The sequence below is a fragment of the Lissotriton vulgaris genome, chromosome 6, assembly GCF_964263255.1.
Source record: "Lissotriton vulgaris chromosome 6, aLisVul1.2, whole genome shotgun sequence".
Lineage (NCBI taxonomy): Eukaryota > Metazoa > Chordata > Amphibia > Caudata > Salamandridae > Lissotriton > Lissotriton vulgaris.
Window position 1 is genome coordinate 1225457983 of NC_141694.1, and position 26748 is coordinate 1225484730.

General features: G+C 46.5%; 1 protein-coding gene across 1 annotated transcript in view; it reads right to left on the reverse strand.

Annotated features, from left to right (window-relative positions):
- LOC147708655 (uncharacterized) overlaps positions 1-26748 on the reverse strand; it is a 117803-nt gene that overhangs the window by 55023 nt on the left and 36032 nt on the right. The window lies entirely within an intron of this gene.

Consider the following 26748-nt stretch of genomic DNA (forward strand, 5'->3'; position numbering starts at 1 on the left):
GTTACATAATTTTGCAGAGAAAGGTGAGGATTATCGTTACATGTGCAAGTGATGTTTTCCTAAACATCAGCCTGCCTATGCAGTGTGAGCTATTTATTGGTACTACACTGATACATCCTTATTATTTTTTCTAATTGCATTCTGATCTCACTGCCCATAGGCATGTGTTCACTAATGATGAAGAGTGTCCTAAGAGTTCTCATCTAGAGCTGGTTGTAAGGTATTATCCACAACTGCCTACTGCAAAGTGTGTTAACATTAGGTAATACCATGTTCTGAGAGCATAACCCAATAATTGACTACCATGTATGTGAGTGGATATGACAAGAAGAACAGGCAATTAAGAGCTTTTACTACTGAGCATGTGGAGAATACATCTATTAACACCCTATAGGAAGGCCAAAAAAGCCAATTGCAACTGCTGGCTTCCAGACCTTCATTGAACCTGGAACACAGGCAAATATTAGTGTGATCATTCTACTGCCTTAGACTAGCTGAGCCAGTTTCACGATTCCAGAGATCATTCTAATAAGTATAGTAATCAAAAAGTGGCCATACTTTGGAACAAAAGCTGAATATGAAAATCTTGAGAATTTGATACAACGCATAGAAAATGTATTTTTGGTAAGTTTAATTTCTAAGAACTCTCTTTCACTGGAACAGGTAATAAAAACAACCAACATTCATACAGGGTGCACAAAAAGCTCTACTTCTATGGTCCTCAAATTAGCTATACAAAAGGGGGTGGTGATGGACGGAGCATCTGAATCAATCAAACACTCACACGCAGTCAAAAGATCTGGGTTTAATCCATCACCGTTCTTTAGCCCACTCTGCCACCCCAGTTCAGAGATGGCTATATGCAAATCAGTCTGACCCTGTGCCTCATGGGAACAGTCCAGCCCGCACTGCCAAGCCATGTCTTCCCTGGACCGGAAACGAGCTTCAGAGGACCGGTTTCTGGCATTCCAGCCGTCTTCAGCCCGGCTTCAGATGCTCCGTCCATCACCACCCCCTTGTACCGCTTTTGGCCGCCTTAAGTGTGGCAGGTTATGGTTGTCCCCCATAACCTCCCGGCCTTACATCCATTTTCTTCAGACTTTCCTCTCACTACCTTTTTGAATTATTTTGCGTTTATAATCGTTATCTTGGAACACGAGTCAAACATTGCCTCTACCCCAGTTTCTTCCACCTTTATCGTGTCTTTGGGATTGCTAACCTGTCCGCCTTGTACCTGCAGGATGATTTCATCACATATGTATTTACTTAGGCGCCTTCTTAGGTGAGGCGAGGAGCAGGCAAGCGGTCTAGTGCTCAGCCCCTCCCACCCTCACAGCCATAAAATGGTCCCTCCACCCAGGAAGCGCAGCGGACGTGCGCGGCGGGCGCGCCGGTGGCGCGCTGAAGGCGAGCCCGTCTGCGCCCGTCCGCGCCCAACCGGGACCCGGGGCGAGGCATGCTGCCCACATCTGCCCTTATTCTCGTTCTGACCTTCTATCCCACAACAATGGCCAAGGTTACATATCGAGAGTCACTCACAATAAAGCTAAGAACTTAGGGATCTTGGTGGACTGCACATGTCCTGATGAAATGCCTTTCACACCGTGCACTGACCGTCTCAGCCGGGCCAAGCCTACTCCCCAACCTCACTCCCTGACCTTCTTCTATTTAAATACCCACTCTCTTGTTAAACACCAACAGGATATCTTCCTTTTCTTGATTACAGAGCACCCTGACGTCCTTTTTTTAACTGAGACCTGGCTGACTCCAGATTCTGCGCCAGATATATTAGCTGCACTTCCCCCAAATGACTACATCATCCATGCAGATTGCGCCGATGGCAGGTCTGGCGGGGGGGTGGCAGCAATCATCCTTTTCTCCTTAAAAACAACCACTCTCACCTGTATTAACCTGCCAGACACTGACAACTTAGTCTTAAAGTTCGAAACACCTAACACTACCATGTTGTATGTGCTCCTGTATAGACCTCCTAAGTCTATGCCATCCTTCCCCTTTTTGTTTAGTGAACAAATCGCCAACTTAGCCATGGAACACACTAGGATCCTTTTGGCAGGTGATTTTAACTACTGGTTCAATGACCCCTCGGAAGGTCCTCAATCCTGTGAGCTCACTGAGCTCCTCACAAACATGAATCTTTCCCAACAAGTTCTCTCGCCTACCCACTGTAAAGGACATATCCTCGACCACATTTGGTCCAACTTTCCGCTTACCACAACCCCAGTCACCATTCCTTGCCTATGGTCAGACCATTTTCTCCTCAAGTTTGAACTTACTTGGTCTACTACTAAGTTACCCACTGCTCTGACTTGCTGCAGAGCAAGGAAATGGAAAACACTTGACAAACCAGAATTCATAAAAACACTAAATAATACGATCCCTCTCCCACACTCTGATATTAATTCTGCTGAGTCCAACCTGGCTGGCTGGCTTCAAAATGCAAGCGATTTCCACGCACCTTATAAAGACATTAAACTGGCCCGGCGAGCTGACGCTCAACGTTAGTTCTCCTAAGACCTAAAAGCTAAGAAACTATCCTTGCGCTAACTTGAGCGAAAGTGGCGCCGCTGTTATTCCCCTGACTTAAAATCTGAGTTCATCACTGCCAGGAAGGAGTACATGAAGGCCATACTTGTCACTAAATCTGCCTATTTTTCCTCCCGTATTCTAAACTCGGCAGACAAAACTAACGACACCTTTTCAATCTTAAATGAGCTGACTGACTTAGACAGCGTCCACCCTAAAGTGGCACCAACCCAGACCTTTTGTGATGCCCTCAACACATATTTCATTGATAAAATTGTGGACATCAAAAAGAGCATTCCTAGTTCCTCTAGCGTTGCTCTCTCTGTTTACCATACCTCCACCAATGAGGTCACACTTAACAGGTTTCCGACTATGACCTCTGAGCAATTCTTAGAGTTACTGGCAAGAGTCAAGTCTGGGGCACCCTCTGACAAATGACCCCCTTACATCCTCAAAGAGTGTCTGTCCTCCGTCCCGACGCCGGCATATACCCTATTGAACGCTTCTCTTACATCCGGCTAAGTACCCCTTGCATTTAAGGAGGCAACAGTCATCCCACTCTTAAAGAAACCTGGGGCGGACCCCTCCTGCATGGCAAACTATCGGCCAATCTCTTTGCTCCCTTTTTTGGCTAAAGTTTTGGAAGCCCATGTTGCGAAACACCTGTCCAACTTTTTGGAGAGCTCAAACTGTCTAGATTCCCACCAGGCAGGCTTTCGCCCTGCCCACTCAACAGAGGCAGTGATAGCTGCGGTCCTAGACTCTCTCCGTGACTGCGCTGACAGACACTCTCCTCAGGCCCTGGTGCTCCTAGATCTGTCGGCCGCTTTTGACACGGTCGACCATGACATATTGATCGACCGTGTCAACCAGGCTGGCATCGGGGGCCTAGCTGCCTGTTGGCTGAAGTCCTTTTTGGAGAATCGTTCCCAGTCGGTTCGTCTTGGCACCCTGGTCGGCCCTAAACGGTCCATTACCTGTGGAGTCCCTCAGGGCTCATCATTGTCACCCCACCTGTTTAAGATCTACATTCTCCCCCTAATCCAGGCCTTAAGAGACATGCAGGTGTCAGTGTTCAACTACGCGGACGACCTGCAATTGCTCTTTACTGTTGACAACTCCACTCTCTCCATCTCTCATTTCCAGTCTACCATGCGGTTCATCCAAACTTGGATGAACCAAAACCACTTAAATTAAACCCTGGAAAAACCGAGCTGGTGCTCACAGGGGATAGTGCCAAATTTTGGGGCTCTCACTACTGGCCATCTGACATGGGCAAAGCCCCTACTCCTACTCCTGCTGCAAAGACACTCGGAGTGACCCTGAACAGTGGCCTCTCTTTAAAAACTCAAGTGGGTCAAGTGGTCTCCAAGGGTTTTTTCCAGCTCAGGAAAATTCGGAAGGTGCGACGCTTTTTTACTCCAGAGGCCATGATCCAGGTGGTGATTACCACGGTATTGTCCCACCTGGATTATGCAAACTCTATATACCTAGGCCTACCCCTATATCTATTGAAGCACCTCCACATGGTCCAGAACTACGCAGCCAGACTGATCACTGCGCAACCCAGATAGCACTCAGCATCTCCTCTGCTCAGGGACCTTCATTGGCTTCCTCTGGCCCAACGTTGTTCCTTCAAAACTGGCTGCATGATCTTTAAATCTCTCCATTGCAAAAGCCCCAAATTCATAGGCAATCTCATCATCAGGCACACCCCCTCCCGCAATCTGCGTTCTGCTCACCAAGCCCTCCTCCAGACACCTGCCTTCAAACGCAAACGGTCTGGTGGCTGCAGATTTGCTGTTCTTGCCTCTTGCCTTTGGAACACCTTCCCCTTTGAGATTAGGTCCTGCTCGGATCTCATGTCATTTAGGAATGCTTTAAAAACATGGCTCTTTAGACAAGCGTATCTCTAATTCTCCTTCTCCTTACGCTTTCAGGCTCCGTTCCCTGTCTATTCTAGCGCCAGGAAACCAAACGGTGGCAGTGCGCTCAATAAATACTTTTTAACATTAACATTAACATTAACATCACACACCTGTGTGGTGTTGTCTTTACCTTGCCTCTTGTAAATGTGACTACTCCTGCGGCATTGCCTGAAATGTCCTTTCTTACCACCTTTGCTGCAGGTAGATTTTAAAGCCTGACAATCTCTGTCGCTCGCCATATGCCCTTGCTTACCACACCTGTAGCAGTTGCCCTTAAAACTCCAACCCCCTTTGGTCTCCCTCTGCTCTTTTCTCTGTTCCTTAACTGCCAACACACAGTCACTTTCTGCTGTCACCTCGCTCACTTTAACCTTACTTTCGCTGTCTTGCTTGATTTCACTTACACATTGCATCATGTGTTTCACTTGTTTAGCTACGATGAGCACCTCCCCTAGAGGTGGGTCATCTTTAACCCATAGCTCTTCTCGCACCCGCTCAATCCTGCATGTCAAAACAAACTGGTCCCTGATCCTCTCCTCACACGCTCCCCCAAACTTACATGTAGCCGCCAGGTTGCGTAAGTCAGAGACAAATTCCTCTATGGATTCCCCCTCCTTTTGCCCTCTTTTACCAAAATGGTATCGTTTCATGATGGTGCTTGTTCTGGGAAGGTAGTGTAGATCTAGTTTTTTCAGACTTATCTCGAATTCGTTTAACCCTCTTGCCTCATTTGCACTCAATTCAGGAAGGTGTTCTAACACTTCCTGTCCTTCCACCCCCAGTAGTGCATCAACAACGCTACCTTCCTTTCTAAGCCTAGGTTTGGTCCACATTCAACAGCATAATTCTGGAAGACCTTCTTCCATTTGCTCCACTTAAGGGCGGGTTCCCCTGGACTTGATAAGAAGAAAGGAGGGGTGTGACATTCTGCATGTTTCCTACTTTGCTTATGGGGTAACTCTAGCACAACTACAACCACTTGCAGGGTGAATTTCCTACCCGGGTGCCTCCTTCTCCCCGTGGGTGCAGTGCACATGAGAAATAACAAAAAAAGATTTTACAAACCACGCTGAGCAGGGTTTGCGGACTTCAAACACTCTTGTGTGGACCTGATCTCTGTTTCTAGAACAACCAATTTTCTCAAAAACAAATTGCACAGTGTGGAAAAGTACTCCCTGGAGCCCAATAGATGGCGCTGTCCCTCAGTGTCTGCTTTTCATGAAAATGTCTTTCTCTAGAAGACACTGTGTTTTCCCTTCAGTCAACAGGAACTGCCGGCAGACAGCGAGTACAATCCCCAGCCTCCTCGGCTACCACTGCCTAAACGAGGTGATGTTCCTTTGGATTGGCCTCACATTGCCTCTCAGGCGCACCTTCTCCAGATGGCGAAGCGATGGCGCTACACGCTCCAGTTAGGCACCCGCCTAGTCGTGACTTCTGGGAGGCATTTCAACCGAATTCCACACACAGTTTAGTCTTATTCCAGGCGGCGAACGAAATGACAGCCCCCGTCAACTGCTCCGCACACACTCCAGACCAGACCCGCTGCCAAAAACACCTCACTTTTCACTGTGGCGCGGTCTGCCTCGTCCTGCAAATTGCCACTGTCCTCACTTCAGATGCTACTGCCTCTCTCGTTGGATCACCACCTCCACTCTGCGCAAGCAGAACGCACATCCCAAGGAGCCCACAGATCCGCTCACCACGACACGTACCAAGGCTGTGTTATTCCGAGGTCTTGACACGCTCCACAGACGTTCACTTGCCTGGAGATCAGCCACTATTCCGCCTCTCTCCACAACTCCACATCCAGCGGCGATGCTTCGGGGCCCCCACACCGGCGATTCTTCACCCATAAGTTACAGCACCACGGTGACTTTGTGGGGATGATCAGCTTTGAAGGGGTGTCAGTATAGCTCAGTTCCGCAACCACCCTTCAGCCTCTTAGGCTAGCTCTTTGCGTGTTGGGGTCGCGGCAGTTGTCCATATCTTCCTCGCATCTTGATCCTCGTCGCCAGTGTGACAATTAAGAATTGATAGAGATAGAAGGACGCAGGTTCAGATTAGTTTCAGATACAGGGTTTTATTGGTACCAGTAAAATAACATGCGCGATCCCAGCCACAGCTGACTGTCACCGTTGCTCCAGTTCTCTCCTTCGTTATTTGGAATGTCACAGCTGGAAGTGTTCTAGGGGCCAGGGTCTGGGTCACTTTTGTCTTTATACTGATTTTTTTGTTGGAATTTTTGGTCAGGTTGTTGGGAAAAAATGAGGCCTTATGGTTGTGGACGGTAAAGTTAGTACCAAGAATTATTCTGTGCTGTTGTTCTCTTTCAGGGTGCACAAGTTATTCAATCAAGAATGTCAAGGTTTAGCCTGGGGTGTGGTCCTGACCAGCATCTTCATATTCTTTTGTGGAATATCAATTAAATGTAAAATTAATTAAAGAGGTGCTACTCTATCTTCAGCCACATTTAGTTGGCCTACAGTAAACTCAGTTCTTGAATAAACAGGACTCTCCTCTGGATGATTTCTGGGATGAAGTCCTATCCACAGCTTGTTTCACTTCTCTCAGAGAGGGATTGCCCTACTGGCTCAGGATAGCTGGATGATGGCTCATAGCAACAGACAAGAGGGGCCTATTATGTACTATGCAATGTGTACTCGAATGGGCCAACACTGATGATCCTGTGGTCTTTAATTGTCTGCTTTCTAAGCTACATCAATGGTTAGAACCATTGATGATTTGCGTGGACTTCAACATCATCCTTAACCTGTGGATAGACTCATCTTTTAGTATTCAAGGGCTAAACTCTTCTTCTTCAAGAAGCACCTGTAGCTCAAAGGAAATAGCTAGGGCTGTTTTGTTGCATGTAATGAGATCATATGCTCTGGTGGATGTCTGCCGATATTCTCAGATGGCAGAAAATGGGTTTACATATTTTCCTGCCTCTCGTAAATCTTTTTCTCTGATATATATGTTCCTTGCTAGCCAAGCTCTTATGTCCCATCGTGGGGCCTGATACGAGTTTGGCAGTGCAGCGTCGGTTTCGCCCTGTAGCCGCACCACTAAACCCGTGGTCAGGCCACCCGCCCGATTACAAGTATTTCTTGTGTTTGGCGGGCTATTATTTGACGTTCTCATGGCAGTTCCTCCGATAGTGGGCACCACAATGGGAACGCAAAAAACAGTTCCTGCACGGTATGGCATGCAATGACAATGCCGTGCAGGAAATGGGGTGCATGCAGACAGGGGGCACATGTAGTGCTCCCTGCATGCACCCCATGTCCCTGAGGCACAAGGTGGCCCTTGAATGAAATGCAATGCTAAAATGGACATTTATGGCGCACGTGTTGGAAGATTATGATTGATTCATATTTAATTTTTAGAGAAAAAAGGAAAGTTGAAATAACACCTTATGACAGATCATATGAATAAATTTAAATCTAATCATGTATTTTAGAGAATAAAATTGAAATATGTTGCTTTTGTTTACGATGGATCAGCTGTATTTCACTGCTAATCAGAGTTTGTTTATTTACAACTGATTTGGTATCACCAGTAATCAGACAGAATGCAGATGTGCTGCCCAAAAAAGAAGCTCTGTAGACTGGTCATGCTAGGACTCTTTGCCCGGCTTGGAGGATACCCTTTTTCACAAGAGAATCTTATATATTTATTTTGGGTTCAAATTGTCAATTCATGCTAGTATTTTAATTCATGAAGAGCAAGCATCTTGCCACTCTTCTGCATACACATAGCAAAGATGTGAATGGCTATCCTGCTACAGGACTTTTCGCTCATCAAAGCATCTCATTATTTCTGCGTATCTCTAAATTATTGTGGCAGCAGTTTACTTCGTGAATGTTCAGCTTCAAGATATTTTATCATAGTGGAGCTCAGCATCCTGAATTGCATAATCACAATTGGACAATTGTTCTTCAGATTTCAGCTTTAAATGTGTCTCATACAACTAACATGTGACAGAAATACATCCATGGAGGATAAAGGAAACACAGAAATGTATAAGTAATTCCCCCCTCTGACGTCCCAGCTTACTTACCCAGTCTCCTTCAGAATTGTACAGTATGACACTGAACATCATGTAGCTGCTCCTCTGTGTAATTCGGGCTTGGAATGTCCAGACTCTTAACTGTAAATACACAAAAAAGAGAGCCCGGCACAACCCAGTACAAGGCCCACCTTCAGTAACCGCCATCTCTGCCCTCCACAAAATATCCTTCTCCTATCACTAGACCACACTTCCCAAATCACTCAGCTTAAGTAAGGAATGGCTACATAATCATCAAGGTTGTCTTTATGATTTCATGCGGAATAGTAGACGAAATAACATTTACCTGGAATGCTATTGGCATCAGGAATCTTTAAAGATTCACTCATTTTGAATAGATCTTAACAATCAAAGAGAATCCCACATCATCTAGATATAACACACTTATGTTGACCTTTGCACTTTAAAGCAGTACCTTCAAGGTAGATGTTACTGAAGCTCCAATTTGAAAAATATGCAGAGGGCACAAGGTTATCACTTTGCAGTCATATCTTAAGTTCTGCAACATTCAGTGCATCCTAGAAGGTATGGATATTACCAGGACAAACATGGCATTCCATGTGTCCCATTTATGTGGGGTCACTAGTGACAGGAACGTTTAAAACGGCCAACACAAAGTTCAAGGCAAAACAGAACTCTTACAAGCTTATCGTATCTAATGTAAATTTCTATTGTTGGGACACTGCTGCAGATATGAAAATCACCACATTGTTGAACAATCAAGCAATCAAGCCAAATATTATGTTTCAGGTAGAAAGTACTGCAAGGTCACTGGAAAAAATTTTCTTTGAAAAATGTGTCCCAAGATAAGTGAGCATGTATAGCAATGAGTGACTTTTGGTCAAGACATTATTAGAAAGACAAGGAAGAGGTGAATGTTAGGTGTCCTGCTGAATAACTACTCTAAAGGCCATTTCTTCATCGCTAGGATGGGAGGACAAGGGAAACATTCAAGACATAGTTCCAACTCAATTACTAGCATCTCTCTCACCTACCATTACTCCCCCAGCAGCATGATGTATGCGCGTAACCATTTGGGTGCTCTCATGTGCCATTCCACCTGTGGCAGGCCAAATGGGTAGCTGCGAAAGATTCCAAAAAACAGGCATTAGGCAAAAAAGACTTCAAAAGCTGACTGCACTAAACATTATTACAACCTGTCTCCTCTCAGATCAGTCTAGAGACCCAAATCTTGGATAGGTAGAAAGATAATCACTGGGCTTTAGAAAAGGGAATAGTTTTTTCCTGTATTGTGATTTGTCTAGAAAAGGCAGCTTTTATAATTTCCTGTAGTTTGAATATCCACAAATGTCAGGAGAAGACTACAGCCTATCTCTTGCTTGAGATATATCTACATGTTCTCAATCTCTCTCTCTCTCCCCCTTTCTCTCTCTCTCTCTCTTTCTCTCTCTTGCTCTATTTTTTGTTTGAGGACAATAAAAAAATACATTTCCTACATCTCCGATGGTTCGTGAATTTCTGTTTGGCAGAAGCAAACCCAACGAAAGACGGAGCATCTCTATTGTCTTGATATATATATATGTATATAGTCAACAAGTCGCTCCTTCTGACTTCCTATGGCCCCAGGGAATTGGCGTACACACTCGGCGGAGCACGCCGAGATTTAATCCTCGTTTTTTGCGACAAAAACGAATATATATATATATTGGGTTGCTGGCTGAACTTTATGCACAAATAAAGCACTGAGAAATGTACCAGTACCTGGGTCCACTCATCGTCATTTCTTCTGGGAAGGGAAGAATGTGTATGGCGAGAATCGGATATATATATATATATATATATATATCTATATATATATATATATATATATATATATATATATATATATATATATATATATACCTGGTACTATTGGAGTGAGTCTCCCTTTATGTTTTTGCTGGTTTTAGATGCTTTGGGCACTGTGCCACTGCTATTCAGTGCCACGGTGCAAGTGCTCCCTATTGTAAATTGTTGTAATGTATTAGTAACTCCATGATTGGCTTATTTGATTTACTTGTTAGACCCTAGTACAGTGCACCGTGTGTGCCCACGGCATTTAGATCAAATGCTGCTAGTGGGCTTGCAGCACTGATTGTGCCACCCCCAGAAACAGCTTGTAAAGTGTGTTGCAGGCCTGCCATTGCGGAGCCTGTGTGCAGTCTAGTACTGCCATGTCGACTTGGTAAGTCCACCCACTAACCAGTCCATAACCCTTCCCTTTTCTACATGTTACATTCCTCTAAGGTAGGCTCTAGGGCAGGTTGCATTATGTGGGACAGGTAGGACATGCCCTGATGTGTGTGGCATGTCCTGATAGTGAATTATAGCCAATATCGTTTTCACTATTGCATGGCTACCTGTCCCAATAGGCCAGAATGGGCAGTTTGATTATAACATCTTATAATCCTAACTGTCCCAGGGAACATTTTAGAAAAACAAATTTAGTATACCTGAACTCAGAATGATAAAATACATCTTTTAGTGAAGTTGATTTTGTGTTTGAAAATACCACTTTTAGAAAGTAGGTAGTTTCTTGCCTAACCATCCAAGCCTCCCTCCGCTAGGTTGTGTAAACCATGTCTGGTTTGTGAGTGACAGGGGCTGGGGTGGCTCCAGGAGACAGGGTGAGTCAGCACAAGGCTGAATAGACCTATCTGCATTGGGAGTGGTCGAAGGAGTAGTACCTGGACCTGAATTGGGCTGTGTCTGCCTTCCACAATGCTGGCTCTACCTCCTGTGGTGAGTCTGATATCCCTGGCCCACACTGACAAAGGAAGAAGTTGTGCACTGGCAGAATGCACCCAGAACTGGTTTGGACCAGTTACAGACACTCTCTGCCTACAGAGAAAAAGGATCTGTGTGTATAAAAAGGGGGACCCAGACCCCGAACTTTAGATGTAATTGCTGGGGATGGCCTGCAGTGGTTTCTTTATTGCCAAGGAAATGAGGAAGACTTTTATTTTCAACATTCATCATCTTGAAGAAGAATCTCCAAGGGCCTGAACTGTGCTTGCCTCCTGCTGAAGTCTCAGGGATACAAGACTTCACCACCAGCTCCGCCCTGAATTTCCTTGCTGGGAATTATGTCTGCAGAAGCCTGCGTGTTGTTGAGAGCTGAAAGTGTGACTCAACGAGAAGAAGCGTGTCACATCCGCAGCTGTCACATCGTTAGAGAAGCGTGCCGCCACCGCAAGGGCCACCGTCACATCAAAGGAGAAGCATGTCTCCGTCGCAGCTGTGTGTCGTCACATCACTGGAGAAGCGTGTCGCTACCGCAAGGGTTGCCGTCGCATCACCAGAGAAGCGTGTCGCAGGGCCTGTCGTGGCTCCCTAAAGTTACAGAGTTGCCTCACGGCCGTCGGGCATGCACGCATCGTCTTCACGTCGTTGCATCGCATCAAGGGCACCATCTTCTTGCTTCGCACCAGATCGTCGCATCGCAACAAGGCGCCATGTTGTTGCCTCGCAACCGGGTTGCACCACGATACCGTCACATATTCACCTCTCCGGTAAGGAACAGACGTTTCGCCTACTTTGCACAAGCACTGAGGAACAGACGCATCACCTACCCCAAAGCAAGGAACAGATGCATCATTCTCCCTGCGAACCTTTCGTTTATCTTGCATTATGCAACCAAATGTACTTTATGAGAAAAGTGTCGCATTTACCATCTAAAGTGAACTTGAGTTATTTCTATCATCTTAAAGTCATTTTCTTACTACTGTACTGTGGATTTTTGTCGTTTGGGTCTTCTGTTAAGTCTATATAAAGAATGCTTATTTTTATAAAACCTGTATTGTGTCCATCTGTAGCGTTTTCACTGTATTAATGTGTGTTCACAAATGCTTTACACACTGCCTCTGAGATAGGCCTTCCTGCTCGTGCCAAGCTACCACAGGGTTGAGCAGTGGTTATTTTAGGAGTGTAGCCCCCTTACTCTAACTAGAAGCAAGAATCCCTATTAAGACAAAGGTATAAGCCATTGCCAACTAAAGACACCCAGTTCTAACATTTGTGGTCAGCGGTGAGGATTTGGACTTGCATTTGTGACTCATATACACTCATGTGACCCGCCAGCTCAGCGAACCCCAGCCAGGCCACCGACAACCTCACGAAGTGGATCAGCAACTGCGCGGACGAACTCGCCCCGCTGAGGACCCCGCCCAGCAGATCCGGCAGCAAGAAAGCCCCGTGGTTCACCGACGAGCTCAAGAGCTCCAAGAAGAACTGCCGAGCCCTCGAGAAAGTCTGGAGAAGGGAACCTACACCGGACAACAGGACCACCTTCAAGCTGGCCACCCGGAAACACCACCAGCTGATCCGCGCCGCCAAGAAAACTGCTTTCAAGGACCGGCTGGACAACAACGCACACAACTGCAAGGAACTCTTCAACATCGTGAAAGAGCTATCCAACCCCAGCACAGGAAACAACGACATCACCCCATCGCAAGACCTCTGCAACTCCCTCGCTTCATACTTCCACAACAAGATCGCGGACATACACAACAGCTTCAACAACCAACCAACGCACACCAAGACCGAACAACCACCCCCCACCACCACCCTCCACGCCTGGACCCCGATCAGCACCGAAGACACCATCCGCACGATGAACTCCATCCACTCCGGATCACCGACTGACCCCTGCCCCCACCACGTCTTCAACAAGGCTGACGCTGTCATCGCACCCCACCTGCGAGACATCATCAACACATCCTTCGACACAGCCACCTTCCCTGAGAGCTGGAAGCACGCCGAACTCAGCGCTCTTCTCAAGAAACCCACAGCGGACCCCACCGAACTCAAGAATTACCGCCCCATCTCGCTCCTCCCGTTTCCAGCCAAAGTCATCGAGAAGACCGTCAACAAGCAGATGGCCGCCTTCCTCAAGACGAATGGATCCCTCGACCCCTCACAGTCCGGCTTCCGAGCCAATCACAGCACCGAGACCGCCCTCATCGCCGCCACCGATGACATCCGAGCCCTCATGGACAACGGAGAAACAGCGGCCCTCATCCTCCTAGACCTCTCCGCGGCATTCGACACTGTCTGCCACCGCACCCTAGTACAGCGCCTCAGCAACATCGGAATCCAGGACAAGGCGCTGGAATGGATCATCTCCTTCCTCGACGGAAGAACACAGAGAGTCCGCCTACCACCGTACAAGTCAGAGGCCTCCGAAGTCATCTGCGGCGTCCCTCAAGGATCATCCCTGAGCCCCACCCTCTTCAACGTCTACATGAGCCCCCTCGCGGCCATCGCACGCCAGCACAACCTCAACATAATCTCCTACGCCGACGACACCCAGCTGATCCTCTCCTTGACTAACGACCCCGCCGCCGCCAGAGCCAACCTGCACGTAGGGATGAAAGAGGTAGCCGAGTGGATGACGACCAGCCGCCTGAAACTGAACTCGGACAAGACGGAGGTCCTCATCCTGGGCTCCTCACCCTCCGCCTGGGACGACTCCTGGTGGCCTCCCGCCCTGTGCACCGCACCCAAACCAACAGACCATGCACGCAACCTGGGCTTCATCCTGGACTCCTCCCTCTCTATGACCAGGCAAGTCAACAACGTCTCCTCGGCGTGCTTCAACATCCTACGCATGCTACGGAAGATCTTCTGGTGGAGCCCCACCGAGACCAGGAAGACCGTCACCCAGGCCCTTGTCACCAGCCGACTGGACTACGGCAACGCCCTCTACGCCGGTACCACCGCCAAGCTCCAGAAGAGACTCCAGCGGATCCAGAACGCCTCAGCCAGACTCATCCTCGACATCCCACGAACCAGCCACATCTCCGGACATCTGAGAGACCTTCACTGGCTCCCCGTCAACAAAAGAATCACCTTCCGCCTCCTCACCCACGCACACAAAGCCCTACACGACCAAGGCCCGAGCTACCTCAACAGCCGAGTCAACTTCTACGCTCCCAAACGCCACCTCCGATCAGCCAACCACGCCCTCGCCGCCGTCCCCCGCATCCGAAGAGCGACTACAGGAGGAAGGTCCTTCTCCTACCTGGCCGCCAAGACCTGGAACTCCCTCCCGACCGACCTGCGCCTGACCCAAGACCACCTCTCCTTCAGGAAGAAGCTGAAGACCTGGCTGTTCGAGCAGTAGCGGCACCCCCCCCTCCCCCAGCGCCTTGAGACCCTACGGGTATGTAGCGCGCTCTATAAATGTCATTGATTGATTGATTGATATACAGTGATTCGTGTGCACTACTAGTGAGTGCAGACCAAACGCAACCACATACATTTTTTGGGTAGAATTATTTTTCCTTGGAACTGTTATTTTTGCTGAAGACTGCCAGTTCGTATTGCCATGAGTAAAGCAGCATCCAACGCATCTATGGAAATAGATTTTGAGGAAGAAAGGTTGGAGGCCTACAATGTGAAACAGCTGAAAGCCTTCTGTAGAAAATTTAAAGTTGCTACTCCAGGCCTCACCAAGAAGAATGAGTTCCAAGAGGCGCTGAGGGCCTGGGTGGAAGCAAGAAATGCCTCTGAGCAAGTGGAAGAGCCTGCAGAGGAGGCTGAAAATGCAGAATGGCAGCTGGATTGGCCATTGGGTCCAGCCAGGGAGAGAATGTATTCCCCCATAAGCAGCAGTGCTTCTTCCAAGGGCATGTCCCCAGGAGAGCTGGAGGACATACAGAGAAATAGATTCCATAGAATGGAGATGGCCAAGCTCAAGTTGGAGAGTCAAAAGGACCTAGGGAGTAAGAAGTTGGAGCTTTAGAATAACAGAATAGCTTTTGAAAGGGAAAAAGAGAAATTAGTACATGAAATATTTTTGAGGGAATTGAAGCTTAAGGCTAAAAGTTTTGAATTGAGTCCCTCTGGTGGCAGCGCACCATCTGTGCCTGCAGAAGGCAGGGTATATTTCCCAAAGGATGTCATCAAAGATTTCCATAAGCATGAAGATATTGGGCAGTGGTTTGCAGCCTATGAAATGGCAATGTTGGCCCAAAGGGTCCCTGAGAAGGGTTGGGGAGCAGGAATGTGGGGCCGCTTTGTTAGTGATGGGAGGGATACATTGTAAGACCTGCCCAATGAGAGTAGGATGCTTTATGCCCACATGAAGGAAACCCTGATGACAAGGTATGGATTGACCCCTGAACTCTATAGATAGAGGTTCAGGAATTGTAACAAGCTGGAGGCTACCACCTGGGTAGAATATGTGCCGTTATTTTGCAGAGCTATGGATGGTTGGGTAAAGGGTAGCAAAGTGAGAACTTTTGAGGAGCTCTATGATTTATTTGCATGGGAGCACTTGTCTGGTAATTGTTTTCCAGAGCTACGCCAGCACCTTATTGATAGCAAGCTAACTAACCCTAGGAAGCTTGCTGAGGAAACGGACCGCTGGGTGAATACCCGGAACCACAAGGGTCATGTGGGAGACTCCGCCAAGGTTGGTGAAGTGTCCCGAGAGGAAGAGTGAGTGGGACAAGGGTAAACAGAGGAAGTTCCAGAAAGAGCTCCAAAGTAATTCCCAAGGGAACCAAGGTAAGGGTTCCCAGCCTCCCCCTGAGAAGAAGTCAGAGCCCCCGACAGGTAAACCTGTTCACAGGGGGGCCCCTACATGCTTTCAGTGTAAACAAGAGGGCCACTGCTGGTAGGATCCCCAGTACCCCCAGAAGGATGCCCAAGGTGGGTGGGGTCCCGCAGAAATGTCCCCTGTCTCTTTAAGAGATTGTGAGGTGGTCCCCAGGACCCAGCTGCCTGATAAGACCAAAACGTACAGGCAGTGGGTGACCATCAATGGCCATAGAGTGGAGGCTCTGAGAGACACCGGGGCCAGTGTTACAGCTGTCAGTAGTCAGCTGGTGTCTGAAGAGCAGGTGGTCCCAAATGCATGTTACCCAGTCGTTGCCGCTGACAACACAGAGAGCCACTGCAAGGTGGCTCAGGTTTCCTTTGAGTGGGGGGTTTCAGGTACTCTCCAAGTAGCTGTGAGGCCAGCCATGCCTGTGGATTGTCTGTTGGGCAATGATTTAGAGAGCTCTGCTTGGGCTAAGGTGGAGAGAAGGATTCATTTAGAGATGTTGGGTTTGCCTGAGTGGGAGAGTGTGACCACTCGGTCTATGGCAGCCAGTAGGTGTTTTCAAGAGGTCCTGGAGCCTGAAAGTATGGCCCATGTACCTGCCTTAAAGAGAAGAGGTAGGGGGCGCGAGAAAGCAGCCCCCATTGTTCCCATGGTCCAGGAGGAGGCAGACCTTGAGGGGGATGCCCTGGAACCTACAGGGGAGCAAGTTGCAGAACTGAGGGACCTGCCTGAGCTGACCCAGCAAGAAGGAGGACTCTCCAGGGAGGAATTCTGTGCAGAACAGAAGAAGTGCCCTTCTCTTGTGGGTTGGCCTCAAGCCAGGCAGCAGGTGATCAGTCTGGATCACATTGGATCTACTGGGAGAATGACCTACTGTATAGCGAGCCTAATGCTGCTGAGCCTGGGTCAGCTCATGTGCTGGTGGTGCCCCAGTGCTTCAGAGCCTTCCTACTGGGTGTGGCTCGTGATGTACCGTTAGCTGGACATCTGTGGCAGGACAAGACTGTTGAAAGGCTTGTCACCCACTTTTATTGGCTCCAGATGTGCAAGAGTTCAGATACTCATTGTAGGACTTGTCAAACTTCCCAGGCAAGTGGGAAGAGTGGGAGGAAGCACAAGGCTCCTCTCCAGCCCTTCCCTGTGGTCAGCAACCCCTTTGGAAGGGTGGGTGTTGACATTGTGGGGCTTCTGGACCCCAAGACAGCCATGGGCAACAGGTTTATCCTGGTCTTGGTGGACCATGCTACCCGGTACCCGGAAGCCATCCCTCTCAGGATATTGAATGCCCACGTGGTGAGACGTGCACTGATGGGGATTCTCTCCCATGTGGGGTTTCCCAGAGAGGTGGTGTCAGACCGTAGTACAAACTTAATTTCTAAGTATATGAAGTCCTTGTGACAGGAGTGTGGAGTAACTTATAAGTTCACCACTCCTTACTGTAGGAAGGTGGAATAGGGCATGTTCATACAGTTGACATAAACAAATAAATTAATATGAATAAGCAAATATATTAATACATAGGCAAGGGAATAGTGATAAACAAAAGAGAGGAAACAAATAGAAATTTCACAGTAACATAGCATATGAAAGGAATTTATTTTTAGGGGAAATACTTCTTATTTCATATTTAGCCTAATCCAGCTACCTTAAGCCATCCAGGGCCAATGGCCCCCACAGCACCTCTAATTTAACTAACGGCTTGATGCCCCTTGCCTTTGCCAGAGCTGCCTCTACACCATAAGTATCTCTGATAATCGCCCACCAATCCTCTGCCACCGGTGGTGTAGTAGAGACCCATGCCCTGGCAATAGCCAGCCTAGCTGCAGCCATTAGAATCGTAAAGAGACGCACTACTGCCGGATTACCATCTTTATATCCCAACATAATTTCAAGATCCGTGAGTGGGTGATCCAATCCTATTTTAGAATAAAGCATTTGCTCGATTTTCCTCCAGTACCTATTCAATTCTTGACATTCCATAAACATATGTTTTAAGTTAGCAGCATACAGTCCACATTTTGGGCATTTTATCTTATCCCCCATCTTATTTCCCTGGGCCCATTTAGCTATTCTAGCCGCCGGAGTGTAATACATCATGCAAGTAATACGTGTTTGCTGGAGTTGTAAGCTAACAGAATGGGCAGAGTCCTTAACATAGCCTAATACCTGTTCTATCATTCTAGGTGAGACCATTGTCCCCAAGGTTTGAGTCCAACGTTCCGCTAATTTCTCATTGCCCAATGGTCTGCAACTATGTAGAAGATCATACATTGCCTATAGATAGAATCCCAGACTGTTGAATGTTTTATTTCTTTTCGGCCACATTAGAAGCAAGATAATCCTTAATCTGCAAATATTTTTTTTTTAAATGGGCCGGAAGTTTATAGGCCAGTCTTAAATTTTCAAATGATTTAATACCTCTATCATTATATAAATAGCCCAAGCAGTTTACTCCATAGTACGCCCAAATTTTACCCGCTTGATCCCTAAATACCTCAGGAAAATTGGGATTCCCCCACAATGGGTAGTTTTTATGAAATATCAGTAGATTGCACCTAGTAGACATTGCTTGCCAAATATATACAATATCCTTAACAGTCTTAAATTTTACCCTTTTAAAATAGTTTGAATCTCTAATTCCATATAAAAATTTATCCCTCTGGTTCCCCAACATAAATGTGAAGACAAAATCAGTCTGATCTAGGCCGACCAAACTGCGAAAACGACCCGTAAAAGCGGCCCAAAACAGACTTTGAAATCTGCCCACCTTGATCATATGTAGCTTTAAGCAGCTCAATCGCCCTCCTCGGTTTTTATATCCCCAAATAAAACTACTAAAAACCCCCTCTAATTTAAAAAAAAACATATGTTGGGGACTTTCAAAGGAATAGAACGAAACAAAAATGGAAATGTAGGCAATATTTTCATTTTGATCAAGTTACATCTGCCTAACAGGCCTATAGGGAGCCTATGCCAAATTCTTAACAATTTAATAGTTTCTTTTAGCAAGGGTACATAATTTAAATCAACGATCTGATTAATCGTAGCCGTTATCTTTACTCCCAAGTAAGGTATAGGGAGGCAAGATCCGATAATGGAGTTCTGAATCCCGACAGTGGTAAGTACCTGAGTTTTGTCAGCATTCAATTTGTACCCTGCAACTTTGCCAAATTTGTCTGCTTCTACCTTAATACTAATTGCAGCTTCCTCTGGGTTGATTGCATAGACTGCAATATCGTCTGCATAGGCTGTGATCTTTAGTTTAGTATTGTCAGCTTTTAGAGGTTTAATTTGTGTGCACTTTTGTAGTGTGCCCAGAAATGGGTCTATATAAAGAGTGGATAATAACGGGGACAGAGGGCATCCCTGCCTTGTCCCACACAGAATCTGAATTGGAGGTGAATGCATTCCCCCATACGACAGCTTGGCCTGTGGATTACAGTATAAAGCCTGTACGCAGGACAGAAATTGAGATCCTAGACCAATTTTGGCCAGTACGGCCCATAAGAAGTCCCACCTGACTCGGTCAAAGGCCTTTTCGGCGTCTAATAATATCATACAGAAGTCGATCCCCATCTTATCTGCGTAATCGAATGCCCCAATGGCCATATTGACGTGAGCAGTAGTGTCCCTCCCCATAATGAACCTGTGATGTCTTTCAGAAACTAGTCGTGGCATAAGTGAAGCTAGGCGAGTGCCAAGATCTTTAAAAGACCTTTGCGTCAGTATTAATAAGTGAGATAGGCCGATATGACCCGCATTCTGATGGAGATTTGTCATTTTTTAAGAAAAATACAATTTGTGTTGTATTCCATGACTCCGGCACCTGCCCACTTGCTGCCACCGATTGTATCAGTCTACATATAGGCAATAATAGTACTCTTTTAAAAGATTTACAAAATTCTAATGGCAACAAGTCATCTGCAGCTGCCTTCCCTGTTGGTAAAGTTGACAATGCCAGTTCCACTTCTCCTATAGACATTATGTCTTCTAATTTAACTGTTTCCTCCGCATCAGCTATTGGTATGCCGCTATCCTCAATATAGCTTAGTGTGTCTTCCTGGTTCGGGTCCCATGTACTATAGGTACACTCCAGTTTGGTTACTGAGGTACCCTTGTGAGTCCCTAGTATATGGTTCCTTAGATACCAAGGGCATAGGTACCCCAGAGGCCTACCAGGGGCTGCAGCATGTATTATGACACTCCTGGGAAGACTTCCAAAATGACAACACAGAACTGCTACTGCATGCACCCCTTACTAAGATATAGGTTCCCTATATCTACCTTAAATCACTGCACATAAAAACCTATCAGTCACCCCTATAGCAGGCCTAATCAATCCTGAAGGCAGGGTGCTTGGTTTCGTGAGAGAGTGTGCCCATGCATGAGCAGGGCCCCTCTGCAGCCTTCAGAATCTATTCTCTGGGGCTGTTCTGTGATGCAGCACACATGTTGTGTTTGGTGTCAAACACTTTGGAATCCTATCCCCCCACCAATTCTGGCGGCGGGGGTAGAATTCCACCCTTCTAGAAGGAGAGACATGTGCACACCGGTCTACCCGGTAACCAGTTTAAAGAGCCCTGGCATAACAAAATGGATGCTGCAGCCACAGACTTGGCCTCCTGCTGCTCACCGAAACTCCGGCAGGGGAGGCCTGGACAATAGGTTTTCCACACACAGGGAGGTGTTACCACCTCCCAGACATGCTTTAGTGTATTGGGACTGGGTGTGTGCTCTCAGAGAGTGCTTTGAAGTCTGCACTGGGGGCTCATTTGGTGTCCCTGTGCATAGCCCAGTGCAAACCGGTTGCAGAGGCTACTAGCCCCTGCTCTGGCGCCAAACTAGACAAAGGAAATGGGTGTAGCCACCCCTCTTTCCAAACCGTCCCATAGGTGGGTTCCTAGAGTTAGTCCAACTCCTTTCTTAGGTATAAGTAAGGAACCCCTGGCAACAGGACTTTAGATATCCCTGGATGAAACTCTACAACTGAATACTGGAACTTCGATGCTCTACTAAAGACTAGAGGACTGTTGAAATCTCCCTTGGGGTCAAGGAGTGACTACCCTGCTTGGCAGGCACCAATGAAGCATTTGACGGTCTGCATCTCCGAAGCTCCCGAAGGACTCCAAAGTACCTGTATCACAGGAAGAGAATTTCCAGACTTCTCAGAGGCCGATCCGAGTCTCCAGCAAAGCTGAGACCCGCAGCCCTCACGAGTGATGTGGAACCGGAACTCCTGGACTCTGTGCACATTTGCTAGTGCATTAACTTCTTGACATCTCTTGAAGTTGTGCTTTGGGTTACTTGTAGCCCAAACCCCGAGCACCATCTTTACCAAAGATTGTGGGGGACTACACTGCACGAGTGTTCCGTGAGTCCGCTTCTTGCATTTCCACTTGAAGCTCCTCCGCGATCCCTGGTCCTTCGACTGGTGGGTCCCTGTGAAGGTAACCCTACTTTTCCTTGGGCTTCCCTGGTTGCTCCAGACATGCTCTGACTCCCCACCGTGTAGTGAGTCCCTCAGACCTTGCTGGTCTGCACCGAAGCATTTCTTTACTTTCTGCGTGGGTTGCTGTCAACAAGGCTTGTTGGGTCCAATCCGGGCACCGACAAAGCAGCACTCGACAGAAGAATGTGTTTACTAACAGACAGTGTTGTTTTAATACATTTCCATATTCAGCATAATCAAAGATTACTTTTCATTTCACTGAAGGCAACTAAACAGTATAAACCAATATTTTATTTACTATTGTCAATAAACGTTTGTCTGTTTGAAATCAATCTATTTTAAGTGTATTACCCCAAACTAAATACGTAAAATAAAAACTACATAAAAGTTAACATGTAATATGGTCCGATATGCTATAGAGGGGTTCTGGTGACGTCCTATACCAAGAAGGCTGGGAGGGCAAGTGCTCTGCAAACATCAAACAATTAATTTGTGTCTGAAATAGGATTAGCACTCCCCATTGGACTGACAAACATAGTGTCCCTGTTATGTCAAAACTGCTGTCACTATTTACTAAAAACTGCAAAATGTTCTGAGGTGACTGCAGGGCACAAAGGGTGTACTTTTATTTTGGACTGTGATCATTACAACTGTCAGATGAGGTCTTAGGCACTTGTAAATGGTGATGTGGATATATATACGTTCTGCCGATCTAGCAAGTAGAAATAAATATAATCTCTGTATCAATGGCAGAATAGTTGCAAACTCACCACCTTTAAAATGGTTGTGATTTGATAAATGAGTTTACTCTGCGCAGGTGCAGAAAAGGGATGTGAAGGAAGTGTGGGATAGTTTGGAGGAGTAAAAGAAAGGATGAGAGACAGACTGTCTTGCAAATTGTGCATTGTAAATATTCATTTATGTAAATAATTGATTGGTGGCCTTTATTAATCCTTTCAAAAACAGCTTTCATTTGCCATTGATAAACCTTCAGAAACAGTAATTTCAAAACCCAGAGGCCAATAAGATTAGGATGCTGTAAAGAAGAGGTTGTACAGTTTTCTTTAGACGGGGGCCGAGGGCAAGGGATGAGATTTGCTTTGTAGACCATCCACCATTTTTAGAAGCAAAGTAGATAAAATGTACTGAGACAAAGAAAATACTCAAAACAAAAGATGGATTTTGAAATCATGTGTCACTTACCCTTTCGCCAGAGTAAAGTATCAAGCTGTTGTTCAGCCTCATCATTGCCTCTGCGGTGGGCCAGCGTGGATGCTGAAGTGGTAAAGAATGGCATGAGGTAAAATGTTCTCCAAGGCCCACTTCCATTATCCACATAACACCATACCCATAATTAAAAACCTTCATCAAAGTTTTTAGCAGTGCCCGCGTTTAAGAAGGTGGTCACATGCTCCTTTAAATGGCAAGTTTATCTACCTGATTCAATCTCATGAATTATATGAAAAGCACGTGCATGTAAATGTAGAAATATGAACGTGGTTAAAACTAGCGCGCCAAAAAATATCCAATGTGTCTGAAGATCTATACCTATTAGAACTTATTTGAATGAATGAATTAAATGAAACTTATATAGCGCACGACTTACCCTGGGGCATCTCAGCGCTTGCTTAGGGAACCCGTCCTGGTATTCCCCTGTGGGATAACCCTGGCAAGGTATCCACAAGGTGAAAGCCAGGCATCCCACTGCGAGGGGCCATTGTGGATATTAAGCAAGCTATTGCCCAGAGTCGCAGAGTGTGAACCCGTGAGTCGAGAAGGCACCGGAGCGAGAATTAACGAGTCCGTGGAATTTTTTGAGCCCAAGACCTGCCGAGGCGGGGAATTGAACCCTGGTCCCGGGCCGAACTCAAGCTCCAGGTCTGCCGCCTCTAACCCCTGAGCCACACTTCTCCAGGGGTTGTAGGTAGGTTAGGTAGGTGTGTGAGGAAGTGCCGGAAAATGAAATGGGGAAGCTAAAGGAAGAGTGACATCTAATCCAGATATAAGGGGAAAGAAGAGGAAAGGAGAAATAATTTGCAAGAAAAGAAGCATAGTCGGACAGTGAAGTGGGCTTAATGACAGTGCAACAAGTGGAGATACTAAGAAGATCATCTAAGGTTTAGAGGTATTATTGGTTGATGAGAAATGCTAGGAACAGCTTTGTTTAGAGGCTGGTGAGGTTAGTTATGGATTGGGAGCAGGGTGTGGTAAATAACATTTATAGTGGATCCAATGTTAGAGAACATGCATGGAGGGCAACTGAAACACCCAAATACCTGGCTCCTATTCGACCATTAAAATACTTTTTCACTTACCCATACTCTTCCAGTATTATGATGTGGGATGCCCAAAATCAATGAAAAACTCCTGTGTCTCATGTGGTGTCTAGAAAGGCATACAGGAAGCTGTAAAGAATCCAAAAATGATTTCAGCAAAGATTAAGGCCAACTCCAGCCTCCACTGCTGAGGCTCACGATCCTGCTCTGCCCACAATTTTGTATTTGAGGATATCAAATTATTAATACCATTTTATAACAAAAACATAACCAAAAGGTTGAGAAGTATATATGAATAAGCATAGAGTTTTTATTCTAAATACACATCTGCAGGGCTTAAATATATATATGTTTTAAGTGTATATAATCAAGTTATAAACACACACATACACATATATATATATATATATATACAAAATTGTGGAAGTGATATTCCCAATTAATAGTTGTAAATTATGATTATAAAATTCCATTTATTCTAACTAAAACTTGATAACAGAGAACAAGTGGAAAGTAAGCTTGATTCTGAGATTTATATATATATGTGAATACTGAAAGTAACACATTTAAATATGGCCGCCATACTTTATCACAGCGGTACAAAAGAGGGTGGTGGCCAGGCTTGCTTGAATCCAGTGGCAAAGTGAGCAAGGGACTCACGTCTGAGCATACCCTGCCCGTCCATCACCACCCCCTTTTGTACCGCTTGGTTCGCCATAAGTTGGCAGGGTATGCTCAGACGTGAGTCCTTTGCTCACTTTGCCACTGGGTTCAAGCAAGCCAGGCTGAAGACGGCTGTAATGCCAGAAACGGGTCCTAGGAAGCTTGAATCCGGTCCAGGGAAGGCATGGCTTGGCAGTTCGGGCTGGACTGTTCCCATGAGGCACAGGGTCAGACTGATTTGCATATGGCCATGTCTGAACTGGGGTGGCGGAGTGGACTAAAGAACGGTGATGGATTAAACCCAGATCTGTTGACTGGGTGTGAGTGTTTGATTGGTTTAGATGCTCCGTCCATCACCACCACCTTTTGTAACGCTATACTCTATCAGGCAGAGTCCCATAGGTAGAACACTGGGTCCATTGTCGATTTCTACTACCACTGTGTTTTGTATTTTAACCTAAAAAAAATGGTGGCTTAACATCGTGAACAAGGGAGCTTGACTCCCGAAACGCGTTGATGTAACTCGTCATTTAATAATAAACTGAGTACATTTTAAAACCCTACCCTGCAGTGCCGGATGGTTGTCTACTGTGCCTTGGTTGATCTCATATCCGATATATATATATATATATATATATATATATATATATATATATATAGTTTTCCAAAGATGTATTTTGAACAGAGCGATACACAACCCAAAAGAAAGGGCCACACTGAGTGAATATTTGGCTAGCTATGTATATGTTACTTACCGCTGCGGCGCATTGAATTCCAATATGGTGCACGATGGGAACAGAGGTCCGTGGCAGAGGCTTCTGTGGCATCGGCACCAGAATGCGCTGCAGCTGAGCCTTTGCATCACGGAATGGGAGGAGCTCAATAATAACCTGACGGATGCACCCTTCATGAACTGCGGCATTTGAAAAAGGCTTGACGCCGAAACCAGTCATGCCGACTTTTCTCCAATAAATGTTCAAAAGAGCCCCGCTGTGTCCCTTCCTTCTTTCAACTGAGAGAGGACGTCTGGAATATTACAAGTGCATTCCTGTGGCACTTTTGAAGGGACCCTTCCTGCTTGGGCTGTGATAACTACAGGACGTTAGGAATCTAATTTGTATTTTCCCGAGGTATCGGTATATCACAGTCCGCCTGCCTATCGGTGTTGACAACAAGCTAGTGCCTGGTGGTGGTCCGGGACTTCCCAAGAGGCGTCTGCATTGTCTTTCGCTTCCAGCCTACGTGACACTGATCGCATGGGCTAAGGAGTAGGGGACACAAGAACATTTATTCCCTGCAAATTTGTGGGTTACTTACCCCTGCGGCGCATTGAATTCCAATATGGTGCACGATGGGAACAGAAGTCCGTGGCAGAAGCTTCTCTGGCTTCGGCACGAAAATGCACTGCAGCTGAGCCTTTGCATCACAGAATGGGAGGAGCTCAATAATAACCTGACAGATGCACCCTTCACGAACTGCGGCATTTGAAAAAGGCTTGACGCCGCAACCGGTCATGCCGACTTTTCTCCAATAAATGTTCAAAAGAGCCCCGCCTCTGTCCCTTCCTTCTTTCAACTGAGAGAGGACGTCTGGAATATTACAAGTGCATTCCTGTGGCACTTTTGAAGGGGCCCTTCCTGCTTGGGCTGTGATAACTACAGGACGTTAGGAATCTAATTTGTAATTTCCCGAGGTATCGGTATATCACAGCCGCCTGCCTTTCGGTGTTGACAACAAGCTGGTGCCTGGTCGTGGTCCGGGACTTCCCGAGAGGCGTCTGCATTGTCTTTCGCTTCCAGCCTACGTGACACTGATAGCATGGGCTAGGGAGTAGGGGACACAAGAACATTTATTCCCTGCAAATTCGTGGGTTACTTACCCCTGCGGCGCATTGAATTTCAATATGGTGCACAATAGGAACCGAAGTCCGTGGCAGAGGCTTCTCTGGCGTCGGCACGAGAATGCGCTGCAGCATAGCCTTTGCATCATGGAATGGGAGGAGCTCAATAATAACCTGACGGCTGCACCCTTCATGAACTGCGGCATTTGAAAAAGGCTTGACGCCGAAACCGGTCATGCCGACTTTTCTCCAATAAATGTTCAAAAGAGCCCCGCTGTGTCCCTTCCTTCTTTCAACTGAGAGAGGACGTCTGGAATATTACAAGTGCATACCTGTGGCACTTTTGAAGGGACCCTTCCTGATTGGGCTGTGATAACTACAGGACGTTAGGAATCTAACTTGTATTTTCCCGAGGTATCGGTAT